Source organism: Canis aureus, chromosome 37, assembly GCF_053574225.1.
Source record: "Canis aureus isolate CA01 chromosome 37, VMU_Caureus_v.1.0, whole genome shotgun sequence".
Lineage (NCBI taxonomy): Eukaryota > Metazoa > Chordata > Mammalia > Carnivora > Canidae > Canis > Canis aureus.
The window spans coordinates 14,231,065-14,249,622 of NC_135647.1; the positions used below are offsets into that span (position 1 = coordinate 14,231,065).

At 42.1% G+C, this 18,558-nt stretch overlaps 1 protein-coding gene and 1 long non-coding RNA gene across 6 annotated transcripts in view; one reads left to right on the top strand and one right to left on the bottom strand.

Moving 5' to 3' along the window:
- PHACTR1 (phosphatase and actin regulator 1) overlaps positions 1–18,558 on the bottom strand; it is a 562,807-nt gene that overhangs the window by 324,169 nt on the left and 220,080 nt on the right. The window lies entirely within an intron of this gene.
- LOC144306355 (uncharacterized) overlaps positions 14,559–18,558 on the top strand; it is a 105,284-nt gene continuing 101,284 nt past the window's right edge. The window contains exon 1 of the long non-coding RNA XR_013373425.1: positions 14,559–14,794. This is a non-coding gene — a long non-coding RNA (uncharacterized LOC144306355). The remainder of the gene's footprint in view (positions 14,795–18,558) is intronic.

Genomic DNA, 18,558 nt, shown 5'->3' on the forward strand with positions numbered 1-18,558 from the left:
AGTCCAATAAACATAACATCCAAGTGAAGACTATATGCTTGCTATGCAAACACTTTCTAAAGGCCATGCCCCCAACCTCCTCTTTCAGCCATAAGGAAATCCCCAAGGCAAATCTATACAGACATTTTGAAGCTACCATTGTCTTGGATGACGGGAGTTAGAATCATTTCAGTCTGTCCCGATTTTTCTACCTTCGCACCTGCAGTGAGAAGACATCAAGTGTCTCTGTCCAAATGATACATATTGAGGGATAGGCATGTTAAAATATTGGAATTGATCTATTCATGACAGGCTGAGAAACTTAGATGGTATAAACCAGCATAACACTTAGGAATACATTAAACATGATCATCAACATAAAAATCTCCAACCTGTTGGCTTTTTACATGGCAAAGCCAGCAAGAGCTGCATACAGGAACAAGACACAGGGAGGCTGCAAAGGGGCATTTCGTCACTTCTTGGCAGCACATAGCTCCCAAGCAATAAAGCTCACTGAAAAATTATGCCGCCTTCCACTCAAGGTTTGACATGTATTATGAATTCTAAACTGAGTGCTGGTCAGCCATCTATAAAGCAATTTTATCTCCACTGAATATTTCACTATCCTAAAGAGAAACTTCCAGCCTGTTACCCTATAATTTAAGTTGCTTTAAAGAAGTCACTCTAAACCAATATATTGAGGCTTTCGTGAGTTAAAACACGAAAAAGCTCTTAAAACTCTGGTCTCCAGGAGAAATTCATCTTTTAACACCAAAAGAGAAAAAGCAGCTTTAAGAAGGCTTAACATTTCCATCCTACACTGTGAGTTATTTAATTGCAGTAGAAATGCATGTACCAAGAATCGTTCCTTAATTAGTGAAACCTAAAACAGCAGTTGTTAAATGTGTGATTTGAGTTGATGCAATGGGGTGTGCTTTTGCTGTTGTGTGGCAGAGACAGCGATGCTTTTCAGGTTTTATTTTTAAAGTTTGGGTAATTATAACTTAAATTAACAGCGGGGTGTGGGGGGGAATGAATCATTTATTTGCTGCCTCTCATATTACAGCTTCTCTCCCTCAAAAGTATTTCTTTTCTTGTAGCATCTACCTAGGTAGCGAGGTGTTACTCTGTGTCCCGAGGACTTCTGCAACTGGGATTTGACCACATATTGTATAGTAAATATTCCGAGACATGATTGCCACCCTAATTCATTATAAAATAGGAAAGAAAATGCACTCATTTAATTCATTACATTTGCTGGAGATAAAACTTGAAGAATCAACAAGCAGCAGTTTGATGTAGGAGGAAGGGTTCTGTACTAGATGTCAGGAAGCCTGGTTCTGGACTCCCTTCTGCCAGTGATTAGCAGGGGTACCATGGCACCCCCCACTCCTGGGGCCTCGGTTTTCTTACATGCTTCCTGGGGTTGCATGTGGCTCTGAGATGCCAGGATCCTGGTGATCACGATTGGGTAGCAGTAAAGAGGAGTGGGGTGACATGAGAATATCCAACTACTTAGATAATCTCCTGCTTTCCTCTAATTGGTACAAGTCATGAGTCAGCCTAGAGTTGGCTGGCATTTTGACTGATGAGGGAAGAGTCCTGGGGAGGACAATGACTTGTTGACTGTCACACCATTGATAAATGTTGGAAAGAGAGTGCAAGACAGGGATTTCTTGGCCAGGTTATCTAAGGCAATCTCTCCTTAAATCATGGAGAAACCAAGGGACATCTGAATGAAAGCCTTTACAACTGCATTTTTCAATGGCTACTCATTACCTCAGACTAGGAAAGAGTCACAGCTTTTGGTTATCTACTGGCTTTGGTTCCAGTTCAGTTACTTTGCCACACAAGGCAGCTCCTACATGTTCTATTTTTATCTTGTTTTTTAGAGAAGCTCGTTATATAATGATAAAGAGTGAGGGTATGTATTTCCCTGATGCCAAGTGATGTTGAGTGTTTCATGTGTCTGTTGGCCATTTGTATATTTTCTTTGAAGAAATGTCTGTTCATGTCTTCTGCCCATTTCTTGACTGGATTGTTTGTTTTTTAGGTGTTGAGTTTGATATGTTCTTTATGGATTTTGGATACTAGCCCGTTTATCTGATAAGAAATTTTCAAATAGCTTCTCAAATCCTGTAGGTTGTCTTGGTTTTGTAGACTGTTTCCTTTGCTGTACAAAAGCTTTTTATCTTGATGAAGTCCCAATAGTTCATTTTTGTTTTTGTTTCCCTTGCTGTTGAAGATGTGTCTAGCAAGAAGCTGCTGAGGCTGAGGTCAAAGAGGTTGCTGCCTGTGTTCTCCTCTAGGGTTTTGATGGAAGACATATAGATGGCCAACAGACACATGAAAAAATGCTCAACATTTTTTCAAATACAAATTAAACACACAATGAGATACCATCTTACACCAGCCAGAATGGCTAAAATGAACAAGCCAGGAAATAACAGATAGTAGCGAGGATATGGAGAAAGGGGAACCCTCTTACACTGCTGATAGGAATGCAAGCTGGTATAGCCACGGTGGAAAACAGTATGGAGGGTCCTCAAAAAGTTAAAAATAGAGCTGCCCTAAGAACTATCAATTGCCCTACTGGGTATTTACCCAAAGGATACAAACATAGTGATCCAAAGGGGTACCTGCACCCTAATGTTTATAGCAGCAATGACCACAATAGCCAAAATATGAAAAGTGTCCCAATGTCCATCGACAGATGAATGGATAAAGACATGGTATATATGCACAATGGAATATTACTCAGTCATCCAAAAATTGAAACCTTACCATTTGCAATAACGTGGATGGAACTAGAGGGTACTATGCTAAGCGAAATAAGTCAATCAGAGAAAGACAAATACCATATTATTTCACTCATATGTAGAATTCAAGAAACAAAACAGAGGATTATAGGGGAAGAGAGAGTAAAAAAAATAAGACGAAATCTGAGAGAGAGAGACAAACCATAGGAGGCTCTTAACTCTAGGGAACACACTGAGGAGAGGTGGGTGGGGAGATGGGGTAACTGGGTGATGGGCATTAAGGAGGGCACTTGATGTAATGAGCACCGGGTATTATATGCAACTGACGAAGTACTAAACTCTATCTCTGAAACTAATACACTATATGTTAATTACTTAAATTAAAAAAAAAAGAGTGAGGGTCTGATACAGATTTGTGCATGAATGTTCACAATAGCTTATTTGTAATAACCAAATCTGGACACAGCGCCAGTGTTCACTAACAGGTGAACAGATAAGCAAGCTGTGGCACGTCTATACAACAGAACACTACTTTGCGAAAAAAGGGGTTGAACTGCTGATACCCACAACGGCATGGATGAATCAGAAAATAATCATACTGAGTGAAAGGGGCAAAACCAAAAAGTTCGTAAGTTCGCATTGTATGATGTCACTTATATAAAACTGCAGAAAATGCAAGCTCATCTGAAATGATGGAAAGCAGACCAGGAATTGCTTGGAGGCTAGTGTGGAACAGCTGGTAGGACTAAAACGAAGCATGAGTGTGGCATAGGGCTACGGTTCCTATGGTGGTGATAGTTTCATGAGCATAGGCATATGTTTATGTTAAAAGTCCTCAAATTGTACACTTTAAATATGTGCCATTTATAGTACATTAATTGCTCCTAAAAATAAAAATAAAAAAACCCATAGGGGCCTGGAGTGGAAACTCAGTCTCATTATCCACTTGCTTTATAACCTTTGGTGAGTTAATAACCACATTGGCAAAAGGAGGGTAATCCTCATTCCTACTTCGCAAAGGTGCCAGGAGATAAAGGTTTTGGGGGATTAAATTCATACCTGTGAGGTGCTCAGTAAAAACTAGCTCTTCCTATTATTTTCCTGGAACTACTGAGAAAGGATTCTGTCATACCTTCTGCATTTCATTCCCATAAGGTTTGAGTTCATGAGTCTATTTAAGGAATATTGAAGTGAGGCACACTCATGCCAATTTTCTGGTTTCTGCTCAGCACCCTGTCTGGGAGCTTTCTCCTGGCCACGCTCTAAAATAGTGCCCTTACGCTAATCACTTTCTGGACCCTTTTCTGATTTCTTTTCTTTCCTGACTCTTACCATCATCTGACATTATATGACACATTTCCTTGTTAATTTGTTTATTTTCTGTCTCTCTTCACTGAACATAAGCTCCCTGAGACCAGGGACTATGTTGGTTCCCCAATAAAAGTCACTCAAAAAATAATGTGTTGAATATTGAATAAATAAATGACCACATAATGTCCAAAAACTTCCTTGGTGATGGGAGCAGGGTGGTGGTGACATGCATTGCTGATGCTGGTAGCAGGGACAGGTTTATGGTCCCCTGTGATTCCATGCAGCTGGCCCAACAGACCCAGGTAGCTGAGTAGAAAAAGATCCAAAATTGTTGGTGCACCTGGATTTCTCAGTTGGTTAAGCATCTGCCTTTAGCTCAGGTCATGATCCCTGGGTCCAGGTTCCCTGCTCAGCAAGGGGTCTGCTTCTCCTTCTCCCTCTGCCCCTCCCTTGGCTCATGTGCATACAGGCATGCAGGCTCTCTCTCTCTCATAAATAAAGTATAAAAAAAAAAAAAAGATCTGAAATTGTTAAGATCAGTGAAGTTCCCATCTCATTTCATTCCTGGCTCTGCAGGAGTTAAGAGACTGCCTGGGCTGAACAAAATATTTGATAAAAAATAAGATTAGAGCCAGAGATTGTTACTAAAATGATGAAGAACAGAAATCTTAAGCTTTAGAAAGTTGTGATGGCTTTGAAGTGATGGGTCCTTAGACTCTTTCTATTACAGTCGATAAGAAGAGAAATTGGACAAAAATTAGGTCTGAGGTACAATGTCACCCCCTCTGCCCCCCAGTGGCCCTTGAAAGTGCAAGCAATTTGTTCTGGTGTGGCTAACCCAAGATGTGCCCCGGGCTGTCCCCTTCTCCTTCTTTTTTAATTCTACAAATGCAAATTACATGTCTAAACCTCGAAGTAGTTCATTTTTTACTTGTTTCCATTTATCTGTCTTGTCCTCCTCCTGCCATGTCTCCTGTAGATGCTAATCCTTCAAGTTCGTAGCTTTAGGAGAAATGTGAAAATGGCACTAATGCCAGTTCAGTGTTATGTCTTCTATAATGACGCATCTGAACAGTGCTCTATGGAATATATGCTTGAGTGTGCAATTGTGCTGCAACCAGCCCTTGTGTGAGTACTTTTATTTGATATCTATGTGTAAACAGATCACTGAATTTATTCTGCCTTGAGCCTTTTCCTTAGGAATCTGCAAACAATGCCTGATAAATAAGTAGCACACTTTTCAGCGCATACGGAGGGCCTCCTGACTTAGCATTTGTCATCTTTTATGTTTTAATTAACCTCATTTGATCTCTTTATTGTTGCAATTACATTCCAATTTTGTGTGCAGACACTTGAGAGCCTTGAGCTAGATTAATCAATTAGTATTACAATTAGCATTATACCAATATAAATATAAGTGGAGAAGTGGCTACAGTAGCTGCAGATACATTACTTTCAGTCTGAATAAAGAGTCTGGCTGTGGAAAATTCTTTCAGGCTATTTCAAAGTCCAAAACCCCTAAAGGCACATTAGGGGTTTAGATGTTTTTTGGTCTTGGTTTGGTGCTAAGTCAACTCATTCTTTGCTGCAGTTACGCATAGTTCTTTAAGGGGCAGCCAAATTGTCTCTTGATCTTGTTTTCTATGGTGCTCAATCTGAAAGCACAAGGCAGTGGCCCTGATCAAAGGCTCTCAGTGAACAGGGAGTTTGAGCAGGTTGTAAAAAGATTAGGTCCAAGAATAATCTCTTCTCAGGCAGAAGAATACATTGCTCAGTCATGGGGTGACCAGCTCAATGCACAGGTCTAAGAGATTTTTCAGAGTCTGTTTCGTTTTACATAAGACATACAGGTTGGCAGCCACCATGAGCGCAGGGCTGAACACAGAACAGAGTTTGTCCTTTGCAGGAACCACATGGCTAGATGGAAATAAAATGAGGAAGATCAGGTCCTAAATTCCTGTTCAGTCCCAGGGAAAATAGCCATCCTCCAGATTCCTGCTTCCCTATCAAACTACCCACATCTACGCATTCACACACAAACACATGCAAACCATAAATAAAGGGCACCTGGGTGGCTCAGAGGTTGAGCATCTACCTTTGGCTCAGATCATGACCCCAGAGTCCTGGGATCGAGTCCTGGGATCGAGTCCCGCATCAGGCTCCCTGCATGTGGGAGCCTTCTCCCTGCCTGTGGGAGATGCTTCTCCCTCTGCCTGTGTCTCTGCCTCTCTCCCTGTGTCTCTTCTGAATAAATAAATGAAATCTCTTTAAAAAGCCGTAAATAAGGTATTAGTTAATATCTGAGATGCTTTCCTTTCTTTGTCTGAACTTCTAAATCGCAGCATCAATGTCTGTATGTTATACTGTGCTTTTGTTTCTTATGTATTCTCAAAAGTATGGGTGTATTTTGTGCACATATTGGATTATAGCATTTGGTAGCATTTACTGAACCTTTGCTAGGGCTCACACAGCATCTATTTTCTCTTGTAATCCTCCTAACAGGCCTCTGAGGAAGGTGCCCTATTATCTCCAATTTCTAGACTGAGACACTGGGGCACAGAAGGGATCCATATCTGGTGAGAGGTAGATCAGGGACTGAAAGTAGAGACTAGGTTTTGTGCGTCTTGAGTGTCCCTCAAAAAGCACTGCAAACGCATACAAGGTGACCAGCAAGTAGCTAGTCATTAGAGTTTCAACCTTACGAGATGAGTAGATGCATTCTTTGTCAGGGTCTTGGGGGAGTTGATACAGATCTGAAATCCTCCTCAAAACCCTGGCTCACCGGAGCCACGGAATAAATCTTATGCACTGCCATGAGTTGAACTGTGTACTTCTAAAAGATATATGAAGTTCTAAGCCCTGAAACCTGTGCATGTGATCTTATTTGGAAATAGGGTCTTTGCAGATAGAATTAATCCCGTTTGACTGGTGACCTCTGGGAAGAGAAGAAAGCCAGAGGCAGGCATGCACAGAGGAAAGATAATATGATGACATGCAGGGGAGAAGGCATGGGATGAGAGTGGCAGAGACTGGAAGGATACATCTGCAAGGCAAGAAATGCAAGGATTGCAGACTCCCGCCAGAAGCTAGAAGAGGCTCTAGGAATCCAATATACAATATACACCAACTCATATTTTTCCTTTTTCACAATAGATCAAATTGTAGATGCCCTGTAAAGGCTTCCTGAGCAGGCCTCATGCTGAGTAGAGATCTGCGCAGCTATACCTGGGGTCCCAGCAGGTGTGGGCTAATGCAGTTTATGTAGGAGCTCTCTCGAGGAGTACGTGATTCCTACATGGAACAATATATGGACTCTACCAAGGCTACCAAGCATTGACACTACTGGTCTCACTCTTGCTTGATCTATATCCCCCCTCAAATGAAAAAATTCTAGGCCTAGTGGGAACACAATAAGGTGTGAGCCCAGGTCAGAAGAAGGAAAGCTATCTCTGCCTATAGTCAGGCACTGAGCCTCATTTGTCGGCTCTTTCTGACTGAGTCTAGGAATTCCGGATACTCCTCTGTGCTGATCCCTTAAGAATCTTCATAAGCCTTTAACAAAAACAGTCTTTTTTTTTTTTTTTGGAGGAAAACATTGTCTTTATTCTGAGATTATGCCCTTCCTATTAAGATGCCAACATCTCCTTTGTCTTATGCTATGAAGGTGACTATACATAGTGAAGTTTTTAATCTTTTAATTTCCCTTCTTTGGCAAAATAAACAAAGTTGGTATCCCTATGTCAAGCCTTGATTGTTTATTGAGACTTTATAATGTGTTCCATGGAAATTCAAAATCTGACCTTGGTTAGGCTGTTTGTAGCCAGAACTGTATCAGCTACTTTTATCCTGATTCATCCTTTTGCAGAGAACTATAATGGAAGAGAAATGACAGAAAAGAAGAGTTGGAAAGGGTTATATTTTAAATGTATAATTTGCATACAGTGCAACGCACAAATCTGAAGTGTCAGTTTGATGAATTTTAATGAATGTATAACCCATGTAGGAAAGCTGACTTTTAGTTCCAGTTCTACCACTATCCATCTGTAGGATCTTGAACATGCTACATAACTTCATGGTTTCCAGTTGTTCATCTGAAAACAAAGAGCATGGACAAGCAGGTCTCTAGGGATAGACAGTTGTTGAAATCCACCTGACTCTGATTTCTCTAGTCCTCTTCAAAGATGAAGAGCCAGCTGTTTATTTAGTTCCACAACTATATGGTGAACACATACCAAGTGCAAAGTCCTCCTCTAGAGCTGGGGACCTAGCAGGGGGATTGCCCATGAAGTAATTTGAAAAAGAAGGCACTTGGATGCTTTTGGTGCTCATCCCCATGAAGATAAAGTGAGTTATGTTAGAGAAGTTCCATTATAGTCATCAATTCTAACAGGTTTCTTTGCTACCTTTATCCTCTCATTCCTCCTAGCTTTCATGGCACTGGGATTCTCAAATTATGATTATTTGATCACCAGATTTTGAAATATCCCTTTATAACATCTACAAAATGTTATTTCCCATGAATATTTTAATTCCTATAATATTACTTGCAGAACATTTTTTTTAATTTATTTATTTCAGAGAGAGAGAGAGCGAGCGAGTGAGAGAGAGAGCACAAGCATGAGCAGGAGAGGTAGAGGCAGAGAGAGAATCTTAAGTAAACTCTGAGCTGTGGCGGAGCCTAATGTGGGACTCAATCTCATAACCCTGAGATCACTACCTGAGCCAAAACCAAGAGTACGATGCTTAATTAACTGCACCAGCCAGGTACCCCTTATTTGCAGGACATTTCTTTCTTTTTTTTTTTTTAAGATTTTATTTATTTATGCATGAGAGACATAGAGAGAAAGAGGCACAGACACAGGCAGAGGGAGAAGCAGGCTCCATGCAGGGAGCCCGATGTGGGACTCGATCTCAAGACTCCAGAATTACACCCTGGGCCGAAGGCAGGTGCTAAATTGCTGAGCCACCCAGGGATCCCTGAAGGACATTTCAAACTTATAATCTGCAATTAAATTTCCGAGTTTAAGAAAAATATGAAATCATTACTTAACCAAGATTTGGGATGCATTAAATACCAGCCATATAGATAGATAAATAAGGGAAAGGGTAGGGGCACCTGTGTGGCTCAGTGGTTGAGCATCTGCCTTTGGCTGAGGTCATGATCCCGGGGTCTTGGGAGTGAGTCCTGTGTTGAGCTCCCCACAGGGAGCCTCCTTCTCCCTCTGCCTACGTCTCTGCCTCTCTCTCTCTGTGTCTCTCATGAATGAATGAATGAATGAATGAATAAAATAAATAAGAGCAAGGGTAATGTGTCTCTCTTTGCAGATATGGGCCTAGTCATTTCCATGCTCTGAAACCCCAGGCAAGTAGTTCAACTTTATTGAATCTTAGTTTCTTCGTAAAAACAGGATAAAGAGGGCAGCCCGGGTGGCTCAGCATTTTGGCGCCACCTTTGGCCCAGGACATTTTCCTGGAGATTCGGGATTGAGTCCCACATTAAGTTCCCTGTATGGAGCCTGCTTCTCCCTCTGCCTGTGTCTCTGCCTCTCTCTCTGTCTCTGTGTCTCTCATAAATAAATAAATAAATCTAATAATAAATAAATAAAATCTTAAAAAAAAAAACAGTTGGTAGGAAGTACCAACTTCCTTTCTACCCTTCCCACTCTTGGAGAAGTGACAATGGCTAGAACAATCCTAGAAGCTACCTCACCAGCCATGGCCCACTCCTTTCTAGGCTGTTAAGTTTGAGAAAAACAAATTTCTATCTTGTTTAAGCTACTGCATTTGAGGACTTCTTTGTTCTAGCAGCTTAGCCTTTATCTTAACTAATACAATTGCCTGTATGGTTGTCCTTTGCATGTGTAGCTTCTGGACTCAAGATTCAGCTCCTACTCCTAGAGTTATGGTACTGATGCAAACTTTCTTGGACCTAGAACTGGTATATTTGTTTCAACCAGAAACTGGTCCCCTGTGCCTTCTTTTATAGTGACTCACCACTTAGGGTGATGGTCCTCCTCCCCCAGTGCTGGAGGATGAGTGTGGCTGGCAACGCTGATACACAAGTGTTGTTAGAGCAACATAGGCAAAGATACTGATTGTGAGATACTTGAGTAATTGTTGGAGGATCAATGGTCAACAAATTGGGATTATCTTTCTTTTCCTGTAGTCCCCAAAGAGGTTCTCCAGACACACAAAAAAGCTCTGTTCATAGGGCCCGTTTGCAGGTTTAACCAGCAGATTAAAAAGTCTTTTGCTTGAAGGATTTTAGATATAAAATATTTTATTAAAAAACGGTGCAAAAAATTGGGGCACCTGACTGAATCACTTGGTAGAGTGTGCAACTCTATTTTTTTTTTTTAAGATTTTTATTTATTTATTTGAGAAAGGGCGAGTGAGCTAGCATGAGTAGGCGGAGGAGCAAAGGGAAAGGGAGAAGCAGACTCCCCACTGAGCAGAGAGCCCCACATGGTTTGATCCCAGTACTCTGGGATCATGCATGACTTGAGCTGAAGGCAGACGTGTAACCAACTGAGCCACCCAGACACCCTGAGTGTGCAACTCTTGATCTCGGAGTTGTGATTTTGAGCCCCATGTTGGGTGTAGAGCTTACTTTAAAAGAAAATCTTGGGGATCCCTGGATGGCTCAGCGGCTTAGTGCCTGCCTTGGGCCCAGGGTGTGGTCCTGGAGTCCCAGGATCAAGTACCACATCAGGCTCCTGCATGGAGTCTGCTTCTCCCTCTGCCTATGTCTCTGCCTCTCTCTGTGTCTCTCATGAATATATAAAATCTTAAAAAAAAAAAAAGAAAATATTTTTTTTAAAAAGGTGCTGGCTCACATGGGTAGCTCAGTTAGTTAAGTGTCTTGTCTGCCTTTGGCTCAGGTGATGATCCCAGGGTTCTGGGATCAAGCCCGGAGAGTCAGGCTCTCTGTTCAGCAGGGAGTCTGCTTGTTCTTCTGCCCCTCCCTCTGCTCATGCTCCCTCTCCCCACCCTTCTCAAATAAATAAATAAATCTTTTTTAAAAAGTGCCAAAAAAAATTAAAGGGAGACAGTAGCTATGTTTGTGACTCAAAAGACATTGTCATTTGCATCAACATTTAAAACAATGATTACTTAACCGATAAGTGTCATGAAAGCATTTACATGAAATTAAAATGATACTCTGACAAGCCAGAATGAGGGAGCAGTCTCAGTAGAGGCTGATCAGTGAGACACCATTCAAGTGTATCATCTGGGCATCTTGGATGTGTGTTGTTTTTTTTTAAATATCGTATTTATTTATTCATACGAGAGGCAGAGACACAGGCAGAGGGAGAAGCAGGCTCCATGCAGGGAAGCCCGATGTGGGACTCGATCCCAGGACCCCGGGATCACGCCCTGAGCCGAAGGCAGATGCTCAACCATGGAGCCACCCAGGCACCCCTTGGATGTATTTTTTTAAATGAAGAAAACGCAGTGAAGAAATGACAAGCTTTGGCCATGAATGAATAGTCCTCAAAAGAGGTAAGATTGGCAGCTGTTTGTATGATGTGACTAAGGAACAATGAGTCATTTGTTCTTCAGATTTGTCTGTTTCAAGTCTGAGAGTCACTGTGGCTCTTCAAACTCCTTGGGTTGAGCCACTGTCCTCCACGCTCTTCCAATTAAGGGACAACGCATTATTGCAGTAACATTGTAAGGGTCCATACGTCCTCTGGCTAGGAAACTGTACTACCTCACTACCATTCAATCCACACTGAGTGTCTGTAATGAATAGTTCAAAGGACTGAAGAATCTGGAGTCAGTACCCTGGAACAGAGCCAGGACAGAGATTCAGGTGCATGTAACTTGCTCAGTGATGCTCTCAGGAGAAAGGGTGAGCTGGAGTAGGTTATAGGGCAGGGAGGGGGCTCAAAGCAAAGGATGTGGTCTCATTTGACCCCATGGGGAAACTTGAAGCATGAACTTGCCCACAGAGTTGGGTCCCACCTTTAGGTAGGGAGCAAGTATTTGGTCCCTGTGTGCTGGTCATCCATTCTTAGGCTGCCAGCTGCCCTGGGTGGAGGAGGAGTTTGGTGGCAGCAGGATAAATGAATAAGAGAGGCATAATTTCCTGATGCAGCAGTTCTGTTTTGCTTAGGGCATTTCTCCAGAGCAGTGCTTCTCAAACTTTCCTGCCCACTGGAGTCTCAGGGGGATCTTTAAAAAAATGCCACTGTGTTGCATCGACACTCAGACGTTTGTGATTTAAAGCATTTTTGCCTGAAACTCTCTGACTTCTCCCTCTTCTCCTTCATGACTCATGTGCCCTTCCTCTGTGCAGCCTTTCTTTGGTCCTGCCTTGGGATGGGCTAAACACATCAATGCTGCTCTCTTCTGGTGCCTTTACCTCTCTCTCTTGTGTTACACAAACCGTCAGCCTCTACTGGGGTTGTCTTCCTCCCCAGCTCCCTTGCCCATCTCACTGAGTTCTCCCTTGAGAATGTGAACAGAGCTTTGTCTATCCTGGCCCCTACCAAAGTGCCTGGCACAGAGGACAACCTCTGGGTTCATGACTCGAATGGATAAATGGATGGAATACAACTTTTCAAATGAGTGGGACAGACACAAATGCTCCACAGCTCTGAGGAGGAAGTAATCCTTCAGTGCTGCAGCAGGCTTTGAGGGAATTTTTTTTAAAAGATCTTATTTATTTATTCATGATAGAGAGAGAGAGAGAGAGAGAGAGAGAGAGGGAGAGAGGCAGAGACACAGGCAGAGGGAGAAGCAGGCTCCATGCAGGGAGCCTGACATGGGACTCAATCCTGGGTCTCCAGGATCATGCCCTGGGCCGAAGGCAGGCGCTAAACCACCGAGCCACCCAGGGATCCCCCAGCTTTGAGGGAAATTAAACCAGGATTCTGAAGGAGAAAAGGAAAACAAATCACTGTCACGTCCCAGTTCCTCAGTCTACCTAGAATCCTGGGGGTTAATTTCAAGCCAGTTTTGGTGATAGGTAGCAAGATGGAAGCTGGATGAACCAGGCATTGTTGGTGCTCCTCTGGGTAGCCTTCCAGAAGGGACCAATCATGGTTTTTAACACACATAGTGAAAACTGGTCTGGAAAGAGGTTTCACCTTTCTCCCACGGTCATTTGAAAAGGATCATTCATCCATCAGCACGCCTTTTCTCAGCAGGTGTCTCTCTTTGTCCTGTTCAATGTATTAATGGATCCTGGGTGACACACTGGGGCATGGGGGTGGGCGCCATCATCCTTGCAATGATGAATAACTGGATAGCTCTACTGTCCCCCCATGTCTGAGCATGAGAGAGGGGCTCCACAGCTTACACAGAGCCTGGATATGACTAGGATTTGTGTGAGAGCCATCAAGTCAGCTGACATTTATTGCAGGTAAAAGAGAGATGGCGCTGGTGGTGGGAGGTGGAGCAGGAGACACCTGCAGTCAGCACAGGGTGGTTAGCCATCTTACTTCTGGGGTGCTAACCTGCTGGGAGCATGCTTTCAGACTCCCAGGAGACAGCAGGAGCTGAACTTGCCCTCTACCTGTACAGAAAGATTAGGTCTCTCTTCTGCAGGCATCTTCCAGGATGCCTCTGGGTTTGCTCTTCATCAGACTGTTTTCTACAAAAAAACTTGACATTCACAGATGGTCCTGAGCCACAGGTCTTACCATCATGGGCACGTGAGGGCCTTTTCGGTGTGTACCTGCCCATACCTATTCTACTTGCCATAGTGTTTAAGGATACAGGCTCTGGATTTAGATAGGCCTGGATTCAAGTCCTGGCTATGTGACTTGAGGCAAATAACTAAGCTTCTTTGAGTCTCAGTTTTATGATCTGTATAACAGAAGTAATAATAGTACCTTCTTCATAGGCTTATGGTGATAACAAAATATTGTCCATGCAAAAACATTCAGAATTGTTCCTACAACATAATAGGGGATTTAACATGTTGACTAGATTATTGTTGCTGTTGCTGTCATTAATCTTTCAAATTTGACAATTTTTGCAAGTCAGTGCAAGAAATTGCACTTGGCCTTGAGGTTAAAAAGGTCAACAAGATCTGCCCCTAAAAAGCTCATAGTCTAGAGAGTCAAATGCACTTAAGAGCTCTAAACTTAAGTTCTGTTTGACACTTCCTACATTGCACCTTTATGTGAATCAGAAAAAAAGATACTCCCTCTGCCAGGAGGCTGGATTTTAGACCCTTGCCCTCTTGGCCGTGTGTCCTTGCTCACTGAACAATCTGAACAACTGTGCATAATGACCATATGTGACATGAACTATGCCAGCAGCATTAGCAAAATTGTGATTATTGTACTTGGGGTGGGAAAGGTAAAATAAATCTTCACAACGAAGGTGGCATCTAAGCTATATCTTAAGCAATGACTAGATTTAACAAGGGTTGCAAGATTTGCCAGAAAAAAGCAAAACAAAGGCATGGAGTCATGAAAAGGTTGGCTAGAAAGCTCTTGGACCAGAGTGTGAAGAGCTGTGAATGCCACACAAAAGAGCTTGGTGTTTTTGTCTCTAAGCACTGTGAGCTCATGATCAGTTCTGTGAGCTCACTGCCTGCTGGACATTTGTGATATGGATTCGTAAACAGAGAGTGGAAAGGGAAGGCTACTCTACAAATCCTGATAAGAGGAATGAGGGCCCAAAGCAGGTTGTGATGGAGAAGAAGCCAATGCTAGAAATGCTACAAAGGAAGACTCTTCAGGACTTGTTGGACAACTTTCGATGGAAATAAAGAGTATGAATCAAGGGTGAGTCCAAGTCACCTTGTCTATCAAGAGGCTTGATGGATATTGATGTCAGGATAGGAAACAGGTGAAATAGGCAAGGACCTGGGCTTGGGGGAGCACAGATTTTGAGGTATGTCAAAATATAGATATTTTGAGGTATATCCAAATATAAATATGGATGTGGTATTCAGGTGAGGATCAGGGCACAGATTTAGAAGTCATCAGTTTGTAGGGCAGAACTAAAGCAATGGGAATGGATGAAATCTGTTGGGGAGGGCATATAATGAGAAAAGAAGATCCAGGATAGTATCTTGGGAAACATCAATTAGAGACTAGACAGGAAGACAACAGACAAATAAGGAGAGCTCAGAATCATGGAGAAAATCCAGGAAAGACAGTGCCAGGAGTGAAAGATATCAAGGGCAACCACAATTCTACAAGAGGAAGAAGTTAGGCCAATGGGGCTAATGGCTGCAGAAAGTTCTAGCAGTATGAGGTCTGATAGGTAGCATTTGGGAGTTCGTGGGGGACCTAACTAAAGAAGCTCCTGTAGTGATATGTCAGAAGGAACACTACAGACGGGGTGCCATGTGAGTTTAAGGGAAGAATGTGGAGGAAGGAACATAGACTATTTTTTCAAAGAGATTAGTGAAGAAACTAAAAAGATATATGGTTTATTAGAATGAGTCTGAAGATATATGAAGGAGAGGCTCCTAGAACTGGATTATGTATTTCTGCTTTGGATAGCAAAGAAATGGGAGACTTTTTTTGGGGTAGGAGAAAAGAGGAGTCCCTAGGCCAATTTTTTTTTTTTTCCTTTTGGAGTTCAGTTCTGGGCTTTCTATAATATAAATGCTATGGCAAGATAAGATGCTGTTTTAATGTGGTGTTCTAGTGGGGACAGTCTTCAGCCAAATCTAGGAACTTTTAAAATACAATATGCATTTCAAAAAGTAAGGGGGTGGTGGTGGAGGAACTATATCAATATCTATTGCACATGTGCTAAATTCCATTCCACGTGCTAGTTTTATGTACATCGTCTGATGTAATGTAATGCCCAGAATGACTATAGGGATGTAGGAAGTTTTTTTTTTTTAAGATTTTATTTATTCATTCACGAGACACACACACACACACACACACACACACAGAGAGAGAGAGAGAGAGAGAGAGAGAGAGAGGCAGAGACACAGGCAGAGGGAGAAGCAGACTCCATGCAGGGAGCCCGATGCGGGACTCAATCCCGGGTCTCCAGGATCACACCCTGGGCCAAAGGCAGGCGCTAGACCTCTGAGCCACCCAGAGATTCCCAGGAAGTTTTCTCTCAGAACAGAGGTTCCTAACCAGGAGATACATTACCTTTTATTTTATTTTATTTTTATTTTTTTGATACATTACCTTTTATTCAACTTTTTGCGTATGTACGTGTGGCATTTGACAGATAGTTCATAACTTTAATGAGATGATCTACATGTTCCAAAACACTAAGAACTGTTGACTCGGAGGACTGTTCATCCCAAACAGCATGCGACAGAGGAATAGGCACTAATTTCATTTTGTTCACATTTGTATTCTTTCAGGGGAGTTCCTGCTTTTCATGCACCTACTGTACTGGCCTCCCCACAGTCTTGACCAACTAATAGGCTCTCAGTACTTGTCGATTAGCTAATAGGCTGTTGTGTTTACTCAAATATGTTTATCACTTAGAGGAAAAAGTAGAGAAATTTTCACTTCCAACCTATGGCTGATATCCCAACTCAACTGTGTTGATCAACAGGTCAGTTGAGCCCTCAGCAAAAAAGTGACATAGTTATTGGGAGCTATTTGTGCCTGAAATTTGCATCACAGAAGTTCTACCAGGTAATTGTGTATAAAATACAAAGGGCATCTGCCATGCGTCTGTATTAGCAGCTACCACCAGGAAAGCATATGCCAAGATAAACAGGCAATTTAGGTGATGGATTTGAAAGAGGACCAAAACCAGAGAAACAATCCATGCTGGCATAATGAGCTTCTCACACATGATTTCCATCAGAAATGGTACATATTGAAGGGCAATGCAAAAAGAAATGACTTGAAAACATCTATTTCCATTATGTTCATCAACTTGTGATACAAATCATAGGAAAAAGCACTTAGCATTTCTAAGATGGGCATAAATGAGTCTAAGCAACTGAAAAATATGATCACTTACTATAATTTAAGAATTATAGGGCAGCCTGGGTGGCTCAGCGTTTTAGCACCGCCTTTGGCCCAGGGTGTGATCCTGGAGACCCCGGATCGAGTCCCACGTCAGGCTCCCTGCGTGGAGCCTGCTTCTCCCTCTGCCTGTGTCTCTGCCTCTCTCTCTCTCTCTGTGTCTCTCATGAATAAATAAAGTCTTTAAAAAGAAAAGAATTATATTTGATGTAGAGAGGTTACATTAGAGACCTTATTATCACTAACAGAAACTCCTCGTTATCCAGACTTTCACATTTATAAAGTTTAGAGAAGCAAAGTATCATTATAGGGGTAAGTCACATGTAAACTTCCACTTATAAATTAAGTCATCATGGTATTTCCCCTCTTCCCACTGTGCATCTTCAGGCCAATCCTATTAAGATTTGTTTCTTGCTGATGAATGATGTTCTCTGACAACACAATGTCAATTGATTGTAAAGAGAAACAGCAAATCTTGCAAGGATTGTATGGTTTCAGGGAATGAGTGAATACGATGATGGGGAATTGTAAAGCCAGGGAAACACGAGCTTCTAAGAGATCAGTTAGTGATAGAAAAGAGAAAAAAAAATTGGCCAGGGTAATGAAACGATAGATGCTTCCAGACTTGCAGTAGCATAAGAATATTAGGAAAAGGGGGATCCCTGGGTGGCGCAGCGGTTTAGCGCCTGCCTTTGGCCCAGGGCGCAATCCTGGAGACCCGGGATCGAATCCCACGTCGGGCTCCCAGTGCATGGAGCCTGCTTCTCCCTCTGCCTATGTCTCTGCCTCTCAATCTCTCTCTCTCTCTCTCTCTGTGACTATCATAAAAAAAAAAAAAAAGAATATTAGGAAAATGCGGGAGGTTTCATATGACGTCGTAAATGCGATTCTCTTCTGCATCGTCCTGCAGGAACCAGGTACAATGTCTGACATGGTGCATTGGGCTGTCGTAATACTTGTTGCAAAGTTATTTTAAGTAATAACTTCTTTTTTATGTTTGTTTCATGAGTTACCGCACAATGGCATTTCATCCTAAATGTTGCTAAATATAGGATGAAATAGCTTATGTGGATTAATTTTTCAAGGCAAAACCTTAGTCATAGATCTTTTCTGCTATTTTATTTTGAAATATAGCCAATTTTTGAGTAGATTCACGTCGCTGGCCTTTGATAAGGACCTGTCCATCATCCCTTAGATCTGCTGAATCTTTTCTAATTTTAGAGTATCCCTAGTCCCCTTTGCATTAAATTTTGAGCTGCTGGAATTCTCTTTAAACATTCTTAGCTGCAGCGGTAATAGATCTATGAAAGAAGCCTCCGTTTCTGATTCTTTCTAATCTCCCACTGTGTTTTGCTAGTGGGCAATATTCAGTAAATATTTTAAAAATGAATAAAGTTCTTTCGATTTACTCCAACGTCAATACGGAGTCCTGGGACCAGGGTAGGGTTGTAGGAAGAGGTGCCATGGCTTTTAATTACCACGGACCTGAGTTCCAAGGCAGTGTCATCTTAATATTTTTTGCTCTCAGTATATAGAGTACACTTCAGGGACACCTGGGTGGCTCAGTGGTTGAGCATCTGCTTTTG